The sequence below is a fragment of the Macrosteles quadrilineatus genome, unplaced genomic scaffold (assembly GCF_028750875.1).
Source record: "Macrosteles quadrilineatus isolate MER2022 unplaced genomic scaffold, UCM_ALF_1.0 Scaffold_1__1_contigs__length_201487025, whole genome shotgun sequence".
NCBI lineage: Eukaryota > Metazoa > Arthropoda > Insecta > Hemiptera > Cicadellidae > Macrosteles > Macrosteles quadrilineatus.
Window position 1 is genome coordinate 68,712,838 of NW_026542594.1, and position 26,929 is coordinate 68,739,766.

At 35.5% G+C, this 26,929-nt stretch overlaps 1 protein-coding gene across 2 annotated transcripts in view; it reads left to right on the top strand.

Annotated features, from left to right (window-relative positions):
* Positions 1-621: 621 nt before the first annotated feature.
* The window catches only part of LOC128983524 (interferon-inducible double-stranded RNA-dependent protein kinase activator A homolog), an 87,752-nt gene continuing 61,444 nt past the window's right edge, over positions 622-26,929 (top strand). Inside the window, exon 1 of one of the 2 annotated variants that reach the window (XM_054402826.1) lies at positions 622-713. The gene's annotated coding sequence lies outside the window, so the exon portion shown is untranslated. Of the gene's footprint in view, positions 714-744; positions 975-26,929 lie in introns of those variants that run through there. The other variant, XM_054402825.1, reaches the window with a different exon arrangement.

The window sequence follows — 26,929 nt, forward strand, 5'->3', positions numbered from 1 at the left end:
GGCCTCCCTGCCTCTGATTCTGATAGTATAGTGAGTGCGCCCGGTTCACACTGCTGCCTGCCTTTCCCTGACTACACGAGGAATAACCTGAAGGTCGAGTATTTTCAATTTTGTTCTACTTATTTACTTAATCACTTAACTACAAGTTGAAATCTCCCATTTTTTAAAATTTCGGCTGATAATGATAAAACCCTATTTTTCTAGTGCGGGCGGCGGTTCAGAACCAACCCAACCACCGACGCCCCTGGGCACATGCCCAGTCTGCCCGTTTATAAAAGTGGGACTGTCCAACACACTCGCAACACTTTCATGCTCATAATCATAATAAGTTTAACACTTGACTTTCAGTTTTCAAGCAGGTCAAGTCAATAATAAACAAACACCTTCACATACACAGTTCGCCACTGCAACTGTTGAAAGAAACTACTATCTTGGTCTAAGAAAGATACAGTGAAGCTAATAATAATAGCTGTTAAGCTGTTTCTGTTATCACAGGAAGTGCATGTGGAAGCAGAGTCGGAGTCGCCCGTGGGTACAGACACTAGAGACAGAACGTCCAACGTCGAGTTTCAATTATTTGTATTTCAATTCAATTCCGCTATTCCTTTTCCAGAGTCCAGACCCAGACAGACGACGACGAGTGACGACAAAACAAAGACAAAAGGACCTCAGATAGAATTCTCATTTTATTTTACTAATCCACCCGTATTCAAGTAATATCATAGTCATTTCTTCATAGTAAATATTAGTACTTAGGCCTAGTAGTATTTAACCCTTAATTACTAAAGTCCACCGGCCCCCTCTCCCTCTGTCATCATACGAGTTGTAGAAAGTAGGCTATCGTAATTATTGCATTATAGGCCTAGGCCTAGCCTAGGGCCTATACTTTTAAACCACAAATTCCGTGTTACTATACTAACACAACCTAACATAGCCACATAGGGTAACTTAGACATAGCCTAGTGCATTCTTTCGTAAGTATCTACAATTAATTCAATTCAATGTTATTGGCCCTAAGCCAAATCGCCTAGTTTAAGTTACTGTAAAACGGGGGTGACTTGAGGTCTGTGGGGCGACTTAAAACCATAAGCTAAAAAAAGTTTGAACTTTTTTGACTAGGTAAACTTACTAATAAATTGCTTTTAGGCCTACACTTACAACTTTTTTTGAAGCCTACCTTAGCTTCAATATGGTACAATATTATCTTCAACTGAAACAAAATTGAATGTAAAAAAAATCAAATTTAACTTAAGCTTTAAAAAAAAAAGTTTCCCGAAAATTTTAACTACTTTTTTCAGAACAATGACCCTGTGAAAGCTGTGGCATTTTTTTTCTCTTTTTTCAACTTTTTAAATTATATTATCAGCATAGTTTTATCTAAGTTATGATAGGATTGTCATAAACCTCTTCTTATCAAAACTCAACATAGGTACCGGTAGGCCTAAACTTACATAATTTTCCTGTCGTTGACGTGACTTTATGCCACAATGGCTGTACATGATACTTAGATGCCCTTCTTACAATAATTTTAGTTTCTGGGGAGGACTACAAAATAACTTTAATGTGGGTGAGTGACTGTCGTGAATTTAGCAGCTCTTTTCACCGGCGCTTTTTTGGGTTGCAACCGATATGGGTTGGTACGCCTGCGGACGCCACAAACGTGTTTTGCGGGGATGTCAGAAAAGCAATTAAATGACAATACGGTGCGAAATGATGTTTTTACATGTAGGCTATATAAATGACAATTAAACCTTGATAAAACGTGTACACACGTGCTGAACTAATTAATTTATTTATTGTATAGGCATATTTGAGGCAGTATTGTACATTATACGTAGCTATGGCTTAACAAAACGTGTTCAATTGAAACTCCTAACATAAAAAAGTGCATAATCTTTTTCCTAAGCATATCACATCAACTTTGAGCTATTTTAATGGTACAGCTTTCAGAATAATCAGTATGAGTACCTATCATTGAGGCAGTCCCGTAAATTACAAAACTATATAGCAAAATCTATGTGGTTGATACGAACTCACGTCAGGAAAAAGCGCACAATGTTTACCCTAAGCACATCACATCAACTTTGAGCTATTAGGCCTATAATGTCAACAGCGTGTAGAATAATAGGTATGAGTATGTGTTCTATTTCTTATTTAGATAAAAATTAAAAGATCAAAAGAAACTAAACTGTTTTTAATCAAGACACAAATACAAGACAATATTATTAAAGAAAGTAAATAAAAACATATGGTTAAATAATAATTAAATAACCATAGAGGTTGAACATCTTTCCCTTTGAGTTTTTTTTTTCTCAAAGTTTATTCAGGAAATCGTTTGGTTGGTCTTATAATTCTGCCTCTTAAAGATTTTTTAATTGCAGCTTCTTGATTGGGATTTGTTGATCGTGAAAAAGATTTACTGTAATCTCGGGGTGTTCTAGATGGAGTAGTATTTGCTTTTTCAGTAGTATTTGATCTAGGGACGAGTTGGGTTGAGTAACAGTAGTAAATGGTATGTATTTGCCAATAAAGTTAACCATGCAAAGTAACCTTTGTACACCCAAACTTTTGTCTCATCGACTTTGATTCCTGATTCGGATAGATGGTGACCTAAGTAGGTTAAGGAGGTTTGAGAGAACAAACATTTGTCTCTGTTTAAGGTGAAGCCTGCACGTTCAAGTTTGGTAAGTACTTCTTCTAAGAAATAGTCATGTTCTTGTTGAGTTTTCCCCCAAACAATTATATTGTCAAAAGTGCATTCATTTGACCTTTAAGGGTTCGATTCACGCATTCCTGGAATACTTCTGGTGCAGATGTTATTCCAAAGGGTAGTTTCAGAAATTTAAAGCGTCCAAACGGTGTCAGAAACGTTGTCAAATCTTGGGATTCTTCGTCCAACGTGATCTTCCAGAATCCATTATTAGCATCCAATTTAGAGTAGCATTTTGCTTCTGAGATTTGGGCAAGTGTTATGTCGATGGGTTGAATAGGATAGTATCTTCGTTTGACGCATCTGTTTAATTTAGTAAGATCCACACAGATGCGAACTTTGTTAGAGTCCTTCTTTGGTACAACAACCATTGGAGAGCACCAGTCTGTGGCATGGTGTACCTCAGCAATCACCCCCATTGACACCATTCTTTCAAGCTCTTCTTTAGTAGATTCCCAAAGAGGAAGAAGAATCCGACGAGGTGTGTTGATTGCAAATGGATTGGCGTTATTTTTCAGTTATACTTTGTATTTGACATCAATAGAACCTAAGCCTTCAAACAATTTAGGGTGTCTGTTATACCAGTCATTACAGGATGGTTGTATTTCATTGATTCGAGCAAGTAACTGCAAATTTTTTATTGCAGGTTTACCTAGAAGGGGTTGGGAAGTGCCCTTTGAAATATATATATAGTCTCATAACATGTTTTGTGATTATGGGATAGTTTGACTGTAGCAGTTCCCAAAATTGACAAAGCTTGACCATTTGCGCCGCTAAATGTTTTGGATGTGGGATTCAGTTTGATTTTCTTGTTCAATTTAATGTCGGAAGGCAAAATCGTTACGTCTGCTCCTGTATCAATTTTGAAAAGAACATCATCACTGTCGTTCATATTTAACACTACAGACCAAGGATCATCACGTACGGTTTTGTCAACAGAGCCAATTTGAGGGTCTATGTACTGAGAGCAAACATTTTCGGTGGGGTTTTAAAGGGGAGAATCATCATATTCAATTTGACTGACTTTGTTTGATTTACAAACATTTGGGAAATGACCGACTTTTTTACAAAACCCACATTTGTATTGTTTAGCTGGACAGTTGAATCTTTTGTGTAAAACTGTCGAGCCACACCAAAAACATCTCTTTTCGACATTGGACAGGCTTTTATTGTCATTAATTGGCTTAAAGTATCGATTATTGTTTGATTTATCAGGAGAAATGTTTGATTTACTTAAATGTTGAGTGTTTTTGTTTATTAATGCTATGTCAGCCAAGTTTAGTGTTTGTTTCTGTCTTGTTAGTTCTTCAGATCTACGGATAGTGTTAATAGCTGTGTTAAGTTTTAATTCTGGTTCAAGTTGAAGACAATCACTTAGTGATTCGCCCCGCATACCAATAATTAAAACCATCAGAATCATCTCCTCTTCAAACTGACCCCAATCACAGTTTTTTGCATGATTGTAAAGGTCTGTGATAAAGTTCTCAATCGGCATGGAACCCTGTTTAAGTTTTAGAAACCTAGCCCGTTCAAAAATTAGGTTCTTTTTTGGAAGGAAATGATCGTCAAACTTCTTTAGAACAACTTTGTAATTAGATTTGTCATTGTCATTTAACCTGCATGAGTTAAGTATATCCTCTCCCTTTTCCCCCATACAGTATATAAGCCTGTCAATCTGATGCTTACCAGAGTGTAGAGCTAAATTGCTAAGGGAATAATACCTCTCAAAGCGAGTCTTCCATGTCTTCCAGTCGTGAGGATTGAAGGAAAAGGCTTCAGGAGGCTTAATGTTCAGGGATATGGGTTCTTCATTCGACTGCGCCATGTTCTATTTCTTATTTAGATAAAAATTAAAAGATCGAAAGAAACTAAACTGTTTTTAATCAAGACACAAATACAAGACAATATTATTAAAGAAAGTAAATAAAAACATATGGTTAAATAATAATTAAATAACCATAGAGGTTGAACAGTATGATTGAGGCAGTCCCTTATAAATTACGAAATTATAAGGCCAAGTCTACATGGTTGATACTAACTCGCGTCAGGAAAAAGTGCACGATGTTTATCCTAAGCCCATCACATCGAATTTTATGAATTCTAATGGTATACAATGTGTAAAATAATTGGTTTGAGTATGATTGAGGCAGTCCCGTAAATTACGAAGCTATAAGGCCAAATATATATGGTTGATAGGAATTCGCATTAGGAAAAAGTGCACAATGTTTACCCTAAGCCCATCACATCAAATTTGAGCATTTATAATAGTAATATACAATGTGTATTGTGTAGAATAATCAGTAACTTATAAATATGATTGAGGCAGTCCCGTAAATTACAAAGCTGCAAGGCAAAATCTATATGGTTGATAGGAATTCGTGTCAGGATAAAGTGCAGAATCTTTTTCTCAAGCCCATCACATAAACTTTGAGCTAATATAATGTTAATATACAGCTTGCAGAATAATCAGTGTTAGTATGATTGAGGCAGTCCCGTAAATTACAAAGCTATATAGCAAAATCTATATGGTTGATAGGAATTTGCGTAAGGATAAAGTACACAATCTTATTCCCAAGCTTATCACATAAACTGTGAGCTATTATAATGGTATTTTACAGCTTGCAAAATAATTATAGTATGAGTATGATTGAGGCAGTCCCGTAAATTACGAAGCAATATAGCAAAATCTATATGGTTGATACGAACCCGCGACAGGAAAAAGTGCACAATGTTTACCCTAAGCAGTATGAGTATGATTGAGGCAGTCCCTTAAATTACGAAGCTATAAGGCCAAGTCTCTATGGTTGATACAAACTCACGTCAGGAAAAAGTGCACAATGTTTACCCTAAGCCCATCACATCAAATTTGAGGTATTCTAATTGTAAATGTGTAGAATAATCACTGTGAGTATGATTGAGGCAGTTCCGAAGCTATATGGCAAAATCTATATGGTTGATAGGAACTCGCATCAGGAAACAGTGCACAATATTTTTCCTAAGCCAACCACATAAACTTTGAGCTATTACAATGGTAATATACAATATTGTAAATTCTTGGCTAGCAGCTACAAAGGTCAAAGAGATGCCGCTGTCTCGGGTTTTCCTTAAGGGTTGGTTGTTAATAGGTGTTCGCACGGTGACACTATAGGGAGAGAAAGTAGGGACGGGGGCGAAACCATGTCGGTCAGTGCTAGATCAAAGCTGTAAGTCAGCCCCGTCAGCCCATGTATTTCATACTTTTTTTGTAGTCTCGGGGGGAAATTCCAAGCCGGGCGTGGCGCTGTTTTCAATTTCAACATTTCCTTAAGAATTCCCTGACCTTGGTTGAATTAATTTTTTTTCCCTACGCTACATTTGTTAGTTTATAGTAATATTTTATAAACCACAGACGAATAACACGTTATACCATAATAATAATATGATGGACTACCGTTAGACGTTTAAGGCATATTTGAGTGAAGTAAACTCACTTACATCCCCCAAGGAACCACGCGATCACAGGCGATAGGATAGATGTATGGGTATTCATCTATCCTATCACCTGTGATCGCGTGGTTAGAGCATGACTATTGAACAGTTAGGTAACAAGCTTCAAATAACTTAAATTACACTCGAATCAAGTAACTTGCCCCTAGTAACCATTTAGGATTCGGCGTTATGCCTTCGCAATTTACGGGACTGCCTCAGTCATACTAAATTCTGATTATTCTACACGCTGTTTATTACCATTATAATACCTCAAAGTTGATGTGGTCGGCTTAGGGTAAACATTGTGCATTTTTTCCTGACACGAGTTCGTATCAACAATGTAGATTTTGCTATATAGCTTCGTAATTTACAGGACTGCCTTAATCACACTCATACTGATTATTCTGCAAGTTGTATATTACTATTATAATAGCTCAAAGTTTATGTGATGGGCTTGGGAAAAATATTGTGCACTTTTTCCTGATGCTAGTTCCTATCAGCCATATAGATTTTGCCATATAGCTTTGTAATTTACAGGACTGCCTCAATCATACTCATACTGATTATTCTACACGCTGTATATTAACATTATAACTAGTGTACATGTTGCTTGAATTCGAGTAATTGCAAAGTATTACAGTAGTTATTTCAAAACGAATAACATTCATGTTTACACTGAGCTTAAAAAGTCAATTCAAAGATTACTGGTTTGTAACTCATGGAGATACTCACGATGTATATAACAGTAATCAAAATTTCCTGTACCGTATAAGGTTGTCCATGTTTATCTTTATTATTGATAAACCTAAAGAATTCCGGCCGGTTTTCTCCTTCTCAAAATGCCTCGCTGTACAGGCAACACAGGTCATTGATAGAGGGCCAATTGAGAACGAAAAGTCGTTTTGGGGTAGTGTTAGTGCGCATTTGTAATCTAATAGTTGAGATTGTCCAGGGTCAGGTGCTGACTGTGATGAGTTAAGCCTATTACGCGCCACTGTGGTTGCTTGTAGGTACTTTAGTTGTTTTCACTGTAAGATAATCAATATGTTTTATCAATTAAGATTAATTTGACTTAGCTAATGCATGTATATGTTGATCTGGCCTAATAAATGACTTATTGACTGTTCTGTTCTGCGGTCGTTATCACGATTACGCCTCCTGTCTATGTTTCGTTGTCGCTGCGTCGGACACATTTAAAAGAAAAAAACAACAAATAAACAAACTATAGCTACACAAAACAACGATAAATGCCCAAATTTAAGTTACAATCATGCTAACTCGATCCGTCATAGCGACACAAAACAACGATAAATACACACATTTAAGATACAGTACAACCATACTAACACGATCCGTCTTGAGGGTTATGTTTACACAAACTCAAATAGTAAATAAATGTACTCAATCCGTTTCATTGAATTGAAAAATAAATAACAGCAATTAAATTATACAGCTGATCAAAATGTAAACAATTATGTTCTTCATAAGGATAACATACTGTTAATACTGTTAATACTGTTCAATGAAATGGCGACCATACATAGTAGGTATTTTAAGCCAAGTATGAATGGAGATGGGAACTTTCAAAGCCACTGGGGCAGAGCCCAAGGGACTTTAAAAATGTAAGGCCAGTTTGCAAATCTACGCGTCACGCTCTTTCCAATGAGACATCAATGGATAAAATCGGTTAAGAAATGGCGGAGAAGTTCAACCGACAAACTTCGTGTTCGCGTATTACTCTTCTCCTGAGGACATGTTACCGTCCTCCAGGAGTGGGGCATTGGATATTCCATGGATTCAAGGGCTCATGGCCCAATATCGCCAGCTTAGAAATCAAGTAAAACAACATTTACGCAATGCTCGACTCCAATTTTTTAATAGATTGTTTTCTGAAAGAAAGCAATCCTCTGCTATTTGCTGGCGTAATCTAAAACGTTTTGGCTTTGGAAAGCAAGTTATCATTGTCCCCATATCAATTCCGTTGAACGATTTAAATGATTATTTTTTAACAGTTTCATCACAGGCAAACGGTACAATAGTTCAGAACCACTTAACAGAGTTACGCCATTTGCCAAATTCCATCACTCAATTTAACTTCAAGCCAATATTGCAAATCGATGTTTTGAAGGCTATAAGGCGGTTTTAACGTTTGAAGCCACTGGTTCTGACAGAATTCCAATTTCTTTAATTAAACGTATCTTGTTTGCTCTCCTCCCAACATTAACTTTCATATTTAATACTTCACTAAGATCAGGTATTTTCCCAGAAAAGTGGAAGTCTGCGCTTGTCCGTCCCTTGAATAAAATCTCATTCCCATCGCTTCCGCAAGACTACAGACCAATTAGCATTCTTCCCGCTCTTTCTAAGGCACTAGAAAGAGTCATTCACTCCCAAGTTTCTGACTTCTTGGTACAAAACAATATCCTCAATAGCTTTCAATCAGGTTTTCGTAAATCTTACAGTACAGAAACGGCAATGCTTCATGTAACTGATGACATACGATTTGCTATGGATCGTAGCCAATGTACTATCTTAACATTATTTGACTTCAGTAAAGCCTTCGATACCGTAAACCATAGCATTCTTCTAGCCAAACTCAAACTGTTAGGTTTCTCTGATAATTCATTAAAATGGATGAGATCATATCTTCAGAGCCGAAAGCAGTGTGTTTCTCATGACAACTTGACGTCCGACTGGAGACATGTTCCCTGCGGAGTTCCCCTGGGTTCAATTCTTGGTCCTCTGCTTTCACCATTTACATCAATGACATCAGTACAGTTCTACACCACGACTTGCAAATCTATTCTCATTTTAAAGGCTTTTTTCTCTGGCAATGCTTTTGTCCCGTTTTCGGGGATTTTCTTTATTCCAGCCATATTACAAAGACTCTGGTTATAGATCCAGGCAGTGCTGCTACTTTCGGATGTTTTAGTGAACTACGTCCACTTTCGGGGTAACACAGAACAATCACCACTGCTCTTTTGTGATTCGTCTTACTGAGATATTTCAATGCCAATAGCGATTGCAGATTCAGTTAGCGTGCCGGGGCTCCGCCCGGGCCTCGCCGCAGTTTTTAGACATAGGCCTATGTTATTTTAATATTATTATTTTTATACGCTAGTTCGAAAAATATGAATTACATAGGCCTACAGTGTAAGTTATTATTACTAGTCATATAATATGTCATTTTGAAGAGGAAGAAATGCAGCTTGTGATAGTGGCAGCCCTGCGCTCAGGGTTATTTCCGTCTGATCACATGAAGATGACGAAAGTGCGTTACTACTGTCAAGGTCTCATACACAAAGTGCCTTGTATTCGCCATTGCGTGTTGTTGCCGGCGAGTTTTCGCTCTCGTTTTATCCGCGATTTATTACTGAATTCGTTATTATTTCGTATTGTTAGAGAAATTTGTGTGTGTATATAATAGTAATCTTCATGCATTTTACCATGCATGAATATTATTTACTGAATAGTGTTAAATTGTGTTTATAAAAGGTGTATTTTTTTGCGGTTTTCCGTTTATTATTATGACCCTAACACGTAAAAACAAAAATTGTTACCCAACTTGTTACACATTTTTATGTAGGTAATTGAATACAGTACAAGATTATTATGTTGGTTTGAATTAAAAACATTTGGTGCAAATGTATTAAACTAAATGCTATGAATTTTTTTTTCACAATATCGCTAAAAGATTTTTTTTTTTTTTAAATTATTTTTACCATAAACTTTATGACCTTTTTGGACTCCTTACTTTATTAGACTACTTACGTTATACAAACATGTATATATCATTATTAGTATACCTACTTATATATTATATAACTTTTTACAACACAAATTAACACTGTACGGTTTTCAATTTTTTTTGGTTCTCCGTTTGTTATATTTCGCCCCAAAAAATTATATATAAAAATATTTACCTAACATGTTATATATATCTATGTACCGTAGGGAATTAGATTGTCTACAAAATGTATCTAATGAATTTCCCATAAAATCGTATTTTAACAACATGTCTGTAAAAACCGAATCACAGACGGCAAACAGGTATAGTGGACTCCCTATCCGGACTCCTCGGGACCAGTCTGGATAACAGTTTTTCCGGTTAAACCGACGTCCCCAAAAACTTGTTAAAACGGACCGTTTACTGTGATATTAGACTTAAATTTAGGAGAGCATTGTATTTAGACATGTGATCACTGGTCTCAAATCTTTCCCACGAGAACAGTCGTTTCAGTACCGCCCACTTCCTGCCGATCTAATCCGGTTAAACCAATGTGCTGATAAAAATTGTCCGGTTAAAGAGATGTAATTTCTGCCGAGTGTAGTCCTGTTAAACCGATGTCCGGTTAAAAGGTGTCCGGATAAGAGGGAGTCTACTGTATTTAACTTTTTTATTTGTAAAAAACTTGATCCAGAGGCTATACATGTTTAAATATAATTTATTTTAACCAACAGCTGGTTTTATTCCAGCCAACTGTCTCTGAATTGTTTACAAAATATTTTTATCGTTAGTATATTTACGGTTCGACCCAAGCTCAAGTTTTATCTTCTTTTTTTTTCAGCGAAGCCGAGGTTGGAAAATGAGCGAGGGTTTGACACAGAACACGAAATTATTTAAATTTCTGATTTAAATAAGGGCATCATTAAAACTAGGTACTCATTCAGTAACCATTTAAAAAGGTGACAAATCAAAGGGGAGATACAACTATACATAGACTACTAGTAGGCACATGTAGATGTAGTTACAACTAACTAGACGTAGAGACAACTAGACGTAGATACAACTAGACGCATCCGTACAAGCTGGGCGATACAACGTGACAGTGGCACACATGTCTATAGTCCTCGTTACCCTAACTTGAGGCAGCCCAAGGCCGCACGCCGTATATCTATTGCGGCCTTGGGCTGCCTCAAGTTAGGGTGGCGAGGACTATAGATGTACCTACGTCTAGTTTTACCTCTTAAAAATCTACAGGTACAACTTGTTGGGTACGCCCCTGTCTAGTTGTACCTACGTCTTTGCCTGATCTTTCAGCCTCAATAAACTGTTTTACTGTTCAAGCTGTTAAACTGTTAATTATGTTAAACTGTTTTATTTTGTTGTCATGTGAAAGTATTCTACCCAAAGCTTAGCTTAAATGTTTTTGTATAAACTTTTGACAGCTACCTGTACATTTATTAAAACGAGTTCACGAAGCATGATTAGGCCATGGGAACGGTTGCTTTATGGGGATTTTATGGATAAGAATAGTTTTTTTCTTAATTTTGACCGTAAAAACATACAATTTTCCAATGTTTCTTTAAACCATTTTGTAGAGCTTAAAAACTAATAATTTAGTACGTTAAAAGATTTTTTACAGTTATTGGTTACGGAGAAAAAAAGAACAAAAAATTCAAATTAAAAATCCCCGTGTTGGGGTATTCTAATACAATACAGTACAATACAATACAAATCATCTTTATTCATAAAGTATTTTTACAGCAAATACATGAATTGCGTCACAGAAAGGAAAAGAGAAAAAAAAAATTAGGTATACAAGTATCCTAAATAATAGATTACAAACATGAATTATAACATAACATTAACATATTTCTAATCATTTAAAGTAACTGTAATTATGATCATTGAAAATATTTTTGGGTATGCTAAATAACATTTTTTTGCCAATGAAACTAGTTTTTTTTCCCAAATAACTTCAATCTGTGTTGTTCTACATGCTTGGTGTTTTGTAAATTGCATCTGTGAAAATTTTTAGTTTGATAATCTGAACTTTTCACATGTAGAATAGTTTCAAAAATGTATAAAAATTGTCAGATGGTCATTATACCCAATTTAGAAAAATATTTTTTAACTGATTCTCTGTTTTTTATACTAAAGATAATTCTAAGATCTTTTTCCTGTTGACGTAGAGTTATGTCCAGGTTTTTTTTGTGGTACCACCATAAAGCTATTCCATAAGCTACAGTATATGTGAATTTATTAAAGCAAAGTAAATAGTTTTAAGAGTTTCAATGCTTGAGACACGGGACATTTGTCGCAAAGCATAGGCCTACCTGCTGTAGATTTTTTTACCACATGTTTCACATGCTCATCCCAGGTTAAATGCTGGTCTAATATTAGACCAAGGAATTTAGTGTGCTCCACTTGATTTAATTTTGAACCATTAAGGCCCCGTACACATGAGGGCGGTAGCCGCCGCGGTTGCCAATGCGCGGGAACCGCGGCGGTTGAAAGTACAAAGGAGCAAAAAGGACCGTTCACATGCAACCGCCCACTTCCAATCAACCGCAACAAACCGCGGCGGTCGTAGATTTCCCTTCGACCGCCGCGGCTCCCGTGCAGTTGAAGTTACTAGAGTTGGCATGAGAGCGTATACATGAGGGCGGTAGCCGCCGCGGTTGACTGCAGTTGCTAGGATCACAGACATCAGCGCGCTTGCCCTGTGGCCATCGCTCTCTCTCTGTGTGTTGGTGAAGTGTGTAGCTAGGCTGGAGTTGATGTAGTGCTCGTAGTGTAAGTTTACAATGGCCATGCGTGCTGCTGTGGAACCAGAAAACTTTGACACTGAACTGTTCATTAAAGAAGTACAAAAAGAAGATACGTTTAGGACATAAACTAAAAAAGATTGCGTGGCAAGAGTTGGTTGAGTTTTTTGCTGAAAAGAATTGTCAAGCGTTACGCGTTTAAAAGAAAAATAATTGAGTAAATACAGTACTGGCTGTCGAGCGACGGTCAATTCACACCGCAACCGCGGTGTAAACGCGGCTCCAACCGCAGCCATGTGTACGGTCCCAGACGGCCACCGTGGCGGCTGCCGCCCTCATGTGTACAGGGAGATATATATATATATCTGGTTGTAATTTTGATCTTGATTGCCTTGTGGAGAAAGATAAAATATTTGATTTATTTGAATTTATTAGTAGATTTTTGTCATTTGTGAATTCATTTACTGACAATAAATTTAAAATACCCCCGCCGCAGCAAACCTGCAGACTAAGCGAATTTCCATTTGACTGATTGGATTTACACTGAAATGTCTACTTAAAAATATAACATTTATTCCCGATTTAAATAGAATTAGTTTAACAAGTACTTAGGTTTGCTGCATCAGGGAGGGTAAAACTGTTTTTTTTTTTTGTAAAATGTTAATAGTTAGTAAGAAATAAAAACATTTTCCAAATTTGATCAAAATAGCCTATGTTCATAAACAAGCAAACTACAACAGTTTACTCATTCTCCATAAGAATAACATGGGAATTTTAAATTTACAATTTTTTGGAATTTTCTCCGTAACCATTAGGCGCATAATAACGCTTCAATATACTAAATTATTTGTTTTTTGAAGCTCTACAAAATGGTTTGGAAATAAATTGCTAAATTTTATGTTTTTTGGGTCAAAAATGGGAAAAACCTATTTTTACCCCATAAAACCCCCCGTAAACACCCGTTCCCATGGTCTGATCATGCTGGATCGCGAACTCGTTCGAATAAACGTAGGTTTACACGTTTGTACCAAATTTCATCAAAATCGGATTATTTTTGCTCGAGTTATCGTGCTGACGGACACATATATATATATATATATATATATATGAATTTGAACGGATGGTGTTTTTGGCCTCTAGGGACCTCAAAATGAAAAAAAATCGGTCCCGCGTCCAGGTCTTACCATGAGTACTACGGTAATAGCTTATTCCCTATATGGGAAATTCGCTAAAAGACTTTAGTTCCACTTCTTGAGATTTACCTGTGTAATTGTTATGTTTGTAGCCTATCATCTGCATACAGACATACAGGTCCTCCAGCATTTATAACTCCTGGAAATCCCCTTATGTAGCAAAGAAACAACAAGGGACCCAGTATAGATCCCTGTGGGACACCATACTTACTGTTTTAAAGTTAGACAAGACATTTTGGGTGTATGCATTTGCAATTTAGATAGTATGAGGTATGTCGAATTTGAACACATTGTTTCCGATTGTTTAAATATGATCTGAACCAATTATATTCTTTATTATTTATGTTTAGGCCATGATGAATTTCAAGTAATTTATCATGTGAGACACTATCAAAAGCTTTAGAAAAATACAAAAATACCCCCGCCGCAGCAAACCTGCAGACTAAGCGAATTTCCATTTGACTGATTGGATTTACACTGAAATGTCTACTTAAAAATATAACATTTATTCCCGATTTAAATAGAATTAGTTTAACAAGTACTTAGGTTTGCTGCATCAGGGAGGGTAAAACTGTTTTTTTTTGTAAAATGTTAATAGTTAGTAAGAAATAAAAACATTTTCCAAATTTGATCAAAATATGTTCATAAACAAGCAAACTACAACAGTTTACTCATTCTCCATAAGAATAACATGGGAATTTTAAATTTACAATTTTTTGGAATTTTCTCCGTAACCATTAGGCGCATTATAACGCTTCAATATACTAAATTATTTGTTTCTTGAAGCTCTACAAAATGGTTTGGAAATAAATTGCTAAATTTTATGTTTTTTGGGTCAAAAATGGGAAAAACCTATTTTTACCCCATAAAACCCCCCGTAAACACCCGTTCCCATGGTCCGATCATGCTGGATCGCGAACTCGTTCGAATAAACGTAGGTTTACACGTTTGTACCAAATTTCATCAAAATCGGATCATTTTTGCTCGAGTTATCGTGCTGACGGACACATATATATATATATAAATATATAAATATATAAATATATAAATATATAAATATATAAATATATAAATATATAAATATATATATATATATGAATTTGAACGGATGGTGTTTTTGGCCTCTAGGGACCTCAAAACGAAAAAAAAAATCGGTCCCGCGTCCAGGTCTTACCATGAGTACTACGGTAATAGCTTATTCCCCATATGGGAAATTCGCTAATATTCCCCATATGGGAAATTCGCTAATATTCCAATAACTTTTTCATTGTTGTTAATTGAGTTGATAACTGATTCAATGAAGTTAATGCTAGCAGTGGTTGTGGATTTTCCTGGTCGAAAACCATATTGCTCTTGATCCAGCAACTGGTTCGATTCGAAGAAATCCAACAACTGGTTGTATACAACTTTTTCAAGGTTATTTTTGAAAAAACTAGTAGCAATGATATTGGTCTGTAACTAGAAGGATCATTGGCATCCCCCTTTTTAAATACCGGTATTATTTTAGCAATTTTTAGTTTAGAAGTAAAGATACCGCTAATTAAAGATGAATTAATAATGTGTGTTAATGGTCTTTAAATAATTGAGAAAACACACTTAACAAGGGTAATTGGAATATCATCTACTCCTGTTGAAAATTTATTTTTTAGTAATTTAACTATCTTTTCAATATCTTTTTCATTGACATCTTTAAATTTAAAACTACTTAGGCTTTTGTAAATTTATTAAGTTTGATTGTGAAGTTGTAATGTTAATATTAGGAAGAACTTGATATTCCACTTAGGTTTGTGAAGAAATCATTAAATATGTTTCCTACACATGTGGGGTCTGATTCACACTTACCATTTAATACTACTTTAATGTTCTATTCTTGTTTTGTTTTGTTGTTAATCTCATAATTGATAATTTTCCATGTTGATTTTGATTTAGACTTATTGGTTGAATCAGATATTTTTCTGTCAAAATATTGCTTTTTCTCGTTTAATATTTGGAATTTCAGTTCTTTTTTTAACGGTTTGACTCTATGTTTTAGGGAATCCGTTTTTAGATTTCCGTATTGCTTTTCCAAATCCGCTAAATATCCTAAAGAGCGAATATCCTATATAGGGAATAAGCTATTACCGTAGGTCTCATGGTAAGACTTTGACCCGGGACCGATTTACTTTTTCATTTTAATGTCCCTAGAAGCCAAAAACACTATCCGTTCAAATTCATATACATATATATATATATACTCGCTGGCCCGACAGACGTCGTCCTGTCCTAGTGTGGTTTTATGTCAAATGCTCGTTCATTTTCAAGATGAGCTCGTTCGCATGGCTCAATCACGTCCTTGTTGAAGTACGTTCGCTACGCTCACTCACCTTTAGGTTAGAGCTCGCTCGCTGCGCTCACTTGCCTTCAGATTAGCTCGTTCGCTACGCTAACTCGCCTCCAGGTTGAAGTTCGTTCGCTACGCTTACTCACTTTTGGTTGCAAATTAGCTGTTGTCATAGATGTAAAAGAAATAATAGTGCTGCACCCTGTTGGTAATCCTTGTAACTTTAATGCTATTGAACATCATAGAACAGAACCAACTTGTTTAATTGAAACAGCTGTTAAGATTCATTAATTCCATTTCTCATAAGGTTAACATGGGAAACCCCAGAGCCACTGGGGCGGAGCCCTTTTGACGGACCTGCACCAAACTTCACACAAACCATCCTTGAATAATGCTTAATAATGCCTGAAAGTTTCATTACAATCTGTTGAGCGGTTTCAGAGTCCATAAAGGACAAACATACAAACATTGGATTTTGTATATAGATATACATATACTAGCTACTGTACCCGTGCTTTCGCAACGGAGAGGACACTGAAGGGAAAAATTAGATCTTTAAGCCTGTTGTATAAAGTAGTTAAACATTAAAAAATATTATGACTTGTGACTTATGACTCATTCCCCTCCGGTTTCAGGAACGTCACTCAATTGAAACTCTTAGTTTGAAAAAGTTACTTTCTTTAAGGCTAGGCTAATTTATAAGGCTACCTAGTACGAATGATATGAGGCGCTGATGTATGCATGTATGGAAAAATGTACCCATATGATTAAATTTTCAAATTATAAGCTGACTTAAACATTTATTTAGTTGAATAACGTACATATAAATTAAATAAGAAAAAATAATCGCACAACATAAGGCACTGTAGTAAAGCAAAAAACAGTTTATTGATTTAAAATATAATTGATATGTTTTACCCTAACTACTGTTTTTTTTTCAAAGTTCAATCTTTACCTGCAGATCAGTGTGTTTATATCACAATAATAAGCAATTAAATAAATAATGATGTTATTTGGTCCAGGATCACTTCTTGAAAATTAAAATGGTATAAGATTACCTGTTTCTGTCTATGATCCTAATTTGTAGTATGAGCTACCGGTTTCGAGGTTATAACCTCATCATCAGGCTCTTGTTACTCTTGCGAGGTCGTCGGGTTTTACAAACACACAAAACACTGACATTTAAATAAATAAAAAACATTGACGGATACGATACGAATACTATTTAACATAAAAATCTGGAACTAGTTCCCACACGACGCGGCACGAACAAACGTTTTGTCATGACTCTTGTCATAACAACTCTTGTCATAACTTGTGGCGTTTTGTCATGATATCAATATCAATTAGTTAAGATGGGGACGCCACTGAGTGAAAATTTAAAAACGTACGTTTTCAGGAAAAGCACTTTGCAAATTTGTTTCCCTTTTTTTCAAAACTTTTATTGTTTTTTTTATTTCATTAACATTTGAAGTTTCATAAAATGTCCATGGTAACGCAATATCTTTGGTAGGTAGTTATTTTTTAAAAGAGCATCTTTAGTGGAAAAACACAAAATCCTGTCACGACCATAACGGACGTTTAAATGAATATTAAAAATGGTTAATATTATTTTTATAACTATGTTTTGCTATAAACTAATTTACTTTTATGACCATTATACAATAAAAAGGTCACTAAGCTTTTGGTATATTTGGTCTTTCCAGAAAAAAATAAAAAAACTCAAAAAATTGAAAAAAAGCCAATAAAATCTTTTTAAGTTTGTATAACTACGAAAAAACTTACCTGAGACCCGAAAAATTGTTATGTTTGTATATAGGTGTGCTTCTTTTGTGTATAAAACATTGAAATATGACGATATTTTAATTTTTGAAATTGTTATGATAGAAATCATAAACGTAATGGTCAGGGAAGCGGTACGGTCGTGAATTGTCTGGAATAATTTAAATCTTTCTAACCAATCCTTCAATTATACTGTTAGTTATAATAAAAATATGTGTTTCAATTTAACTAAACTGTTCAATTTACAATTATATTAAAGTTATTGTGACGACAAAACACACTATAATCCATAAGGCTGGATTGGTCGTGAAAAAACCCGCAATGGTCGTGAAACTTTGGTCGTGAAATTACGTGTTATTTAGCTCTGTTCTGGCAGTAGCCCTGCACCTCATGTTCGAGGATACAAAGTGGACTTCTAGGTTAATCTAGCAACTGAAATATCTTATAAACAAAAATTAACACCATGTCTACTTCATCGAATGACTACGTACGGTCATGGACACACCAAAATTACAAAAAACACAATCTTTCCTTTATTAATCTAGTAATTCCTCCTTTCAACTCGAAACGACCGGCACTACAATCCTGACGTACACCCCGAACTAGTCTCAAACCAACTGACTCCATCGACACCAGGCTTGCCACTGTCGTGCTCCAAAGTTGTAAATTTTTCCCAAATGGTCGTGACGCCAAATCGAGGGACAGACTTATTTTGTCATGGTAGTCAGTTTGCAATGACAATAAAATTATAATATGCTCCTTTTTTGTAAGTTTAATAACAATTGAGGACATAAAAATATGGCTTTATATATTTCGGCATGAATAATTAGTCTAAAAACAGCGTGAAAGTTGGAAAATGTACCCTAGAGACACGTCATGCTCGTGAATTTTGAGACTTTAAAAATACGAAAAAAATACCTAGAACCTATTTAAAACCAAATAAATGTGTGTAACATGTTGCCCCCGTCCCAAAAAATATTAAAACACATAATAATAAACTACAAATCCAGTATCTACGAAGTAAAAGGCCAGGGACATGAAAACGTACGTTTTTAAATTTTCACTCCACTATGTGCGTATTTTAACCCAAATATGAGTGAAGGATGAGTGTAGGATGAGTGGCGCGATCTTGTAGTCTTGTTAGTGACTAAGGCCGACATGTTCCTTAGGCACAGCTGTTAATTAATAGCCCATACAGCTAATGGCAACTAAGGGACAAACTAAGGGAGTTTGTTTGTTTATGGATATATTTGGACCAAACTTGGCAAATCTATTTATTTTATACTAAGCTACTAATATATAAAAAAAAACACACACACACACACACACTTTATTACTCTCCCTGTAGGCAGCAAACCTAGGTACTCGTTAAACCTAATGTTATTTGAATGGATTGAATTGAAAATTAAATCAGACAAATGGAAATTTACTAAGTCTGCAGGTTTGCTGCTGCGGGGGTATTTTATGTTTTATATCATAGGAAATCCAAGCAATTCTTTAATGGAGAATATTTTTAACTATTGTAGTGTCCCTATTTATGGATACATTTTTATAAAATTGGGTAAATTTATTTGTTTCTTATCATACAGTGGAACCTTGATAAGAACCTCGATAACAAGTCGCCCTTGATAACAAGTGTCATTTTCAAATCCCCTTAAAATTATTTTACCTCTAATCACATGTTATTACAAACCTCGATAAGAAGTCAACCTTTATAACAAGTCTTATTTTACAATCCCCATGAGAGTCTTGTTATCAAGGTTCTACTGTACTAGGGCCTAAAAATATACTTTATTATCCTCCCTGTAGCAGCAAACCTAGGTACTAGTTAAACCTAATCCTTATGTATAATACGTGAAGGCGATTTCTACAAAACACTACTCCTCCGTTAATAAAGAACGGATTTTTACAAAGGATGTTTCAAAACTAAGTAGGCTACTTTTTATGTAGACACCCCCTTTCACCAATTCATGTAATTAAAAGTCCTCGGACTTTGCCCGACAGGCGATCAAAATCGGAATGTATTTCTTATGAAATAATTTTGTTTACATAAACAGACGAATAATTTGTATTAATTATAGCCGTTCAGATAGTAAACACATGATACAAACTAGAGCATTTGTTTTCAGAGGGAGTTCGTTTTCAGTTTCGATAACTGTAGTGGAGTGATTGATTACACATTTTCTTGGAGTTGACTCTTTTAAGTAATCGGATTGTTTTAAGTAATTTTGATTGTTATTCGTTTTTAAATAACACCTGTATTACTTTGCAATTGCTCGAATTCGAGCAACAGGTGCACTAGTTTTATTTAAATAGGTTTGTGAAAATCAAATCAAGCAAATGGTAATTCGCGTAGACTGCAGGTTTGCTGCGGTGGGGGTATTTTTATTCATACTTTAATTAAATTTATTTTTTATTCTAGCAAATAAACTGGCATACTCTCTAAATCAATACGGTGTTTGCTTCAAACAACTATAGGCTATGTGTAAAAAATTGAAAAAAACACAATTTTTATAGGCCTACATCTTTGAAAAATTTTGTTTATTTTGATTGTCTGTATTTTGACCGTTATTTATGCTACATACTTGGTGTTGGGCTTAAACTGTCACAAATTTATCCTCTTTTAATTTAATAAAATAATACTTTCAGTAAAACCAACTGTTCGCGAGATAGAGTGAAAACTCACAGTAATGGTCAGATTTTTGCTATTTCGCTAACAAGTGAGGTGGATAACTTGGATTTTATGTTTTATGGGCCCAACACTAACAACATATCCAATAAATGATATCAGCATTCTGACACATACTTTCTCCCATAAGCTTGTCAACAACTTTTATCATGGGTAAGCGGTGAGAGTAAAATATGATATTTTATAGTTAAAAATCACAAAAGTTGCAATAACTTTTGAACCCTAATTGTTACAGCAATGGGGTGTTGTACAATTTCTTTAGAATTAAAAGAACTATAACATATTCATTTTGATCAAAACCAGCTTTTCTCAAAAATCAAATTTTGTTGTTGTTATTTTATGGTTTTTTTTTATAGGTAACATAAGTTAGAATTTTTAACCGTAATTTTTAAGGAAATAGGATTTGTACCATTTTGTTCAGAATATAAAGAACTATAACATAATAAATTTTTTAGAAAACGGTTCGGGCCATTTTCGAGAAAATCCAATTTTTCTGTTATTTTATGGGGGTTTATGGGAAAATCCCCATTAAAAATCAAAATTTCGAAAAAATGAAAAAAACTTTAAAAGTTTTAAAGACCATAACATACTTGTTAAATCAAAAACCGGCTTTTTTTCTAAAATCCTATTTTCGTTATTTTATGTTGTTTTTATTGGAAAATAACATAATTTACAATACTCAAGAACCGTAATTTTTACAGAAATGGGAGTCTTACCATTTTGTTTAGAATTTAAAGGGCTACAACATACTAAATTTTTATCAAAATCGTTCTGGCCATTTTTGAGAAAATCTGATTTTTCCGTTATTTTATGAGTTTTTATGGAAAAATCAACATTAAAAATCAAAATTTCAAAAAAATGAAAAATAGGCCAGGAGATACTATGGATAAGAACCTACACACCAAATTTCATCGAAATCGGACCACAGGTAGTCCCTAGCTCTGTACATATCCAGACACATGCACACACACACACACACACCTAGAAATCACTTCAAAAACCACTTTTTTTGGGTCCAGGGGGCCATATCCATATCCATATCCAAAACGGATATACCCACTCAAACTCAAAAATTTTGACAAAAACAATACTTTCTCCATATACTGTGGTATAGGGGGAGGAAGTAAAAATCAAAACTACCCGACCTTTTGCTTACCACAATGTCTTATTTTACTGGACTACATTGCTAATTTTCTTTCAATCATTAACAAACTATTAAATGGAAACCAAAACAAAATAGGCCTATTAAATTTATAATCAAAATATAGTTTTTTTATTATTATAACCATGATGATTATTATTATTATTTCCGTATTTGTACCAGTTAATACGAGCCACAGTTTTCCCGAAATCTAGTTATTTTGATCGACGCAGCTATCGTCTGTTTAACACGTTCGCTGCTGAGCGCTAGATGCTGGGAAGGCCCCAGGAGCTGAACTAGTGCTCACCGCTGCGTAACTTTGTTGCTGATACACTGAATTGCAGTAAAAACAACAGTAGTTATACTGGATAGCAATGTTCTGCAATAAAACTGGCTTTGGACATAGTAACAAGCAATTCTGATAGATAGGAGCACTACCCAGGTTGCAGTCGGTAAAGTAGTGTCGCTATCTAGCAGGAAAGAGGTGGGACGAAGCACTGTTTTACCAGACCCTGGTGGTGATTTTGGAAAACTATATTTTTTATTGTCAGAAAAGTACATCCCCATGGGCTGCAAAGAAATATAGGACGCTCGTGACAAGCTGGCTGATCCATGGAAATGTTAAACAACAATGAACTGTGACGTTCCGGAACGTACCTAGCCCCTGGCGCCGTGGCCCCACTGACGTTCCGGAACGTCCGTAGCAGCAAACGTGTTAATAAAGATTTTTGTTTGAAGTCTGAGTACATAACACACTTCCTCCCACACATTTGTCCTCTTAATTTTGTCCTTTAAAGGAATGGAAGGTGGCTCTCTTCTTGAATAGACCCATAACAATAACAGAGAAAATCATATATTTTTACAAAAAGTAAAATATTTAAACCAATATTTAAGTCGAATGAAAATTTTACCCGATAATATATCTTAGGTTCTCTGTAGAAACAGAACCCCTTTTAAATAGGTTAAAAATTTGAAAATAGGGGTTTCAATTTTTCTTTTTAATTGGTGTATTTATTTGTTTAAATAAGTTATTGACATTACTGAGTAACAAAGGTTAACTTTAACCACTAGATTTAAAGTTCTTTTAGATTATTCAAATTACACTACTACAGTTGCTATGTACTATGAAAAGAAAGTTGATTTATGTTTTAATACAAATTTTTATTCTGTAGCAAATTATTGTGAGTTAGCTTTTTCAGTGAAACAAAACAAAAAGAAATTAAAGTCATATGATAAATAAAAGAAATTAGGAAACAGTTGGTTGAACACAGCACCTCTCCCCTAAGTTTTATAATCACATATTCATTCTTGTAACCGGTTGTTTTTTCCTTGAGCTTCTTCTTAAGACAGGGTTTGAGGCTTCACCGTTTGGTAGAGGAGCTAGAGGTTGGTTAAAGCGAGCTTCATCTTCAGTATGGTTGTTGAACACATGATCATTTGCTCCTGAAGTTCTTTATCTTGAATTGTAGACCCTAGAGGAAGTTTGATATTTGATAGAGGAAGCCAGTCAATTTTTATTTGTTTCAACCAATCCCTACCAAGTAGAGTATCACGGTCTCCTTCCACAATGTATAGAGGTAAAACTTTGGTCTGGCCATGATAGTTAACTTTTACCTTAGTTTTACCTATTGGAGAAAAACAGTGTTTATTGTAATCTCTGAAAATAACATTGCTTGGTTGCAACGGTCTGTGGCTTGGAAACATTCTTTTAAAGATATATAGACATGATTGACGCTCCAGACCCAGTGTCTAATTCCATTGTAGTTGGTCGGTCATTAAGATTAACTTTTAGCAAGATCTTATCATTTGAACCTTTGGAATTATACAAAATATCAACAACATTGTGTGTGGGATCATGGACACATACTGTGTCGGATGTTAAATTTTACTCTCTGTGTACAGCTTTAACATTTCTAGCTGTAGAAATAGTTCCAAACTTTTTAGTTGGTAATTTTATCACTGCATTTGGATTTGACAAACAGACTTTAGCAATATGACCAATTTTTTTGCAATAATTACAAAAGGTGTTGATATGTGGACAAGGTGTTGTATGTGATTTTCCACATCTGTAGCAAACTTTATTAGGATGGATGTTGTTACTTACTTTGTCAACTCCAATTGATATGTTATCACCACGGTGTAGTGTTGCTGCATCCTGGTAGGCTTTCTCGAGTGTAGTTGCCAGCTCCAGTGCTTTGTCCATAGTTGAGACCAATTCGCTGATCAATTTGGCTTGAATCGCTTCATTTCTCAATAATCCTTGTATGAACTGATTTGGTAATGCTGTGTTGAGAAAGTTGCCAAAGTTGCAGTATCTTGACAATCCTTTCAATTCCGCTGCAAAGTGCTGTATGTCTTCACCTTCCTGTTGACGTCTATTGTGGAATTTGAAAGCTTCTGCTACTTCGTTTGGTGGTGGTGAAAAGTGTTTGGTGAGTTGTTTAATTAATTCTTTATACGAAAACTCCAAAGGCAATTTAGGTTGTAACAAATCTCTAAGTGTTCCATAGGTTTTCTTTCCAATAACATGTAGCAGTGTTATTGTCTTGTTTTCCTCAGAAATATTGTTGAATACAAAAGCTATTTCTAGTCTTTCTAGGTAGCTGTTCCATGTTTCTTCATTATCATCAAAGGGTTCAAAAATAAAGTTCCTCGTCGCCATCTGCTATGTACTATGAAAAGAAAGTTGATTTATGTTTTAATACAAATTTTTATTCTGTAGCAAATTATTGTGAGTTAGCTTTTTCAGTGAAACAAAACAAAAAGAAATTAAAGTCATATGATAAATAAAAGAAATTAGGAAACAGTTGGTTGAACACAGCAACAGTAATTAAATACTCCTGCTGCAGCAACTGTAGACTAAGCAAATTTCGATTTACCTGACTGGATTTTCACTAAAATATTCCTTAAAATTGTCTCCTATTTAAATAACATTCACTTTAACGAGTACTTAGGTTTGCTGCTACAGAGAAGGTAAAAAAGAAATGTTGATAGCTTAGTATATGAATTAACAAGCTTACTACAACCGTTTCCTTTTTCTCCGTGAGAATTGTTAGAGGAGTAATATTTCTCATCTTGTCTTTACATCATCACCTGATAAAATGTTAATTATCTTGTTTACCTTTTGTTTGTTATGGTTTGGTGTAATTGTTAAAAAGATGTATAAACTAGGTGGCGTTCGCAGAGGCATCCACAAAATTGAGCAGAGTCATCAAGGGTTCATATTATGTTGTTTTTGTCATACTGCAGTAAAAACAGTAGTTTTTTTTTTAAAGTAGCATTTTTAATATTTAGGGAGTAAAAATAGTTTTTAGCCTCTATGGAGTAAAAATCAGCTGTTGTCAACTCAGTTGTAAATTTCGATTGTAAACGATTGCATGTATAGAAAATATGTATCGATTCGTGCTTCGTAATCATTTTAACATACAGTCTACAGTCTCTTCCCGTAGCATTTTAGCATTGCAGATACATTAATCCATTCCCAAACTCAACTCACCTTTACTACTTCCTTCACCACACCCTACGTCGTGGACCTGTTTCCCTCTCTTCCCATAGCATTTTAGGATTGCAGATACATTAATGTAATTGCCAAAGACAGTTCCCACACTCTGCACTGCTAGCCTTACCATGTTCCTTCACCATTTACTACGTCATAGAACTGTTTCCTTCCTTTCTCGTAGCATTTTAGTATTACTTCCTACGTCGTGGACCTGTATTCATCACTTTCCATTGCATTTTAGTATTTTAGAAACGTTAATCTAATTGCCACAAACATTCCCACACTCCGTACTGCTGGCCTTTACTACTTTTTTCACCATTCCCTATTTCGTGGGCATGCTTCCATCCCTTCTCATAGCATTTCAGCATTGCAGATACATTAAAACAGCTACAAACGGTTTCCAGTTCCCACACGCCACACTGCTCACCTTACTACTTCTTTCACCTCTTCCTACGTCGCGGATCTGTTTCCCTCTCTTCCCATAGCATTTTAAGATTGTAGATACCTAAATCTAATCGTCATAAATAGATCCCACACTCCGAACAACTCGCCTTTACTACTTCCTTCACCACTTCCTACTTCGCGGTCCTCTTTCCCTCCCTTTCCTTATCATTTATTGGATTTCAGATACCTTAATCTAATCGTCATAAACAGTTCCCACACTCCGGACAGCTCGCCTAAACTACTTCCTTCACCACTTCCTACGTCGCAGACCTGTTTCCCTCCCTTCCCATAGCATCATAGGATTGCAAATACCTTAATCTAATGGTCACAAACAGATCCCACACCCCAAACAGCTCGCCTTTACTACTTCCTTCACCACTTCCACGTCGCGGACCTGTTTCCTTCCCTTCCAATAGCATTTTAGGATTGCAGATACCTTAATCTAATCGTCATAAACAGTTTCCACACTCCAGACTGCTCGCCTTTACTACTTCCTTCACCACTTCCTATTTCGAGGACCTGTTTTCCTCCCTTCTTATAGAATTTTAGGAATGCAGATACCTTAATCTAATCGTCATAAACAGTTTTTATACTCTAGACTGCTCGCCTTTACTACTTCCTTCACCACTTCATACGTCGTGGACCTGTTTCCTTCCCTTCCAATAGCATTTTAGGATTGCAGATACCTTAATCTAATCGTCATAAACAGTTCCCACACTCCGGATAGCTCGCCTTGACTACTTCCTTCACCTCTTCCTACGTCGCGGACCTATTTTCCTCCCTTATCATAGAATTTTAGGAATGCAGATAGATACCTTAATCTAATCGTCATAAACAGTTTCCACACTCCAGACTGCTCGCCTTTACTACTTCCTTCACCACTTCCTATTTCGTGGACCTGTTTTCCTCCCTTCTTATAGAATTTTAGGAATGCAGATACCTTAATCTAATCGTCATAAACAGTTTTTACACTCTAGACTGCTCTACTTTACTACTTCCTTCACCACTTCATACGTCGCGGACCTGTTTCCTTCCCTTCCAATAGCATTTTAGGATTGCAGATACCTTAATCTAATCGTCATAAACAGTTCCCATACTCCGGATAGCTCGCCTTGACTACTTCCTTCACCACTTCCTACGTCGCGAATCTGTTTTCCTCTCTTCCCATAGAATTTTAGGAATGCAGATACC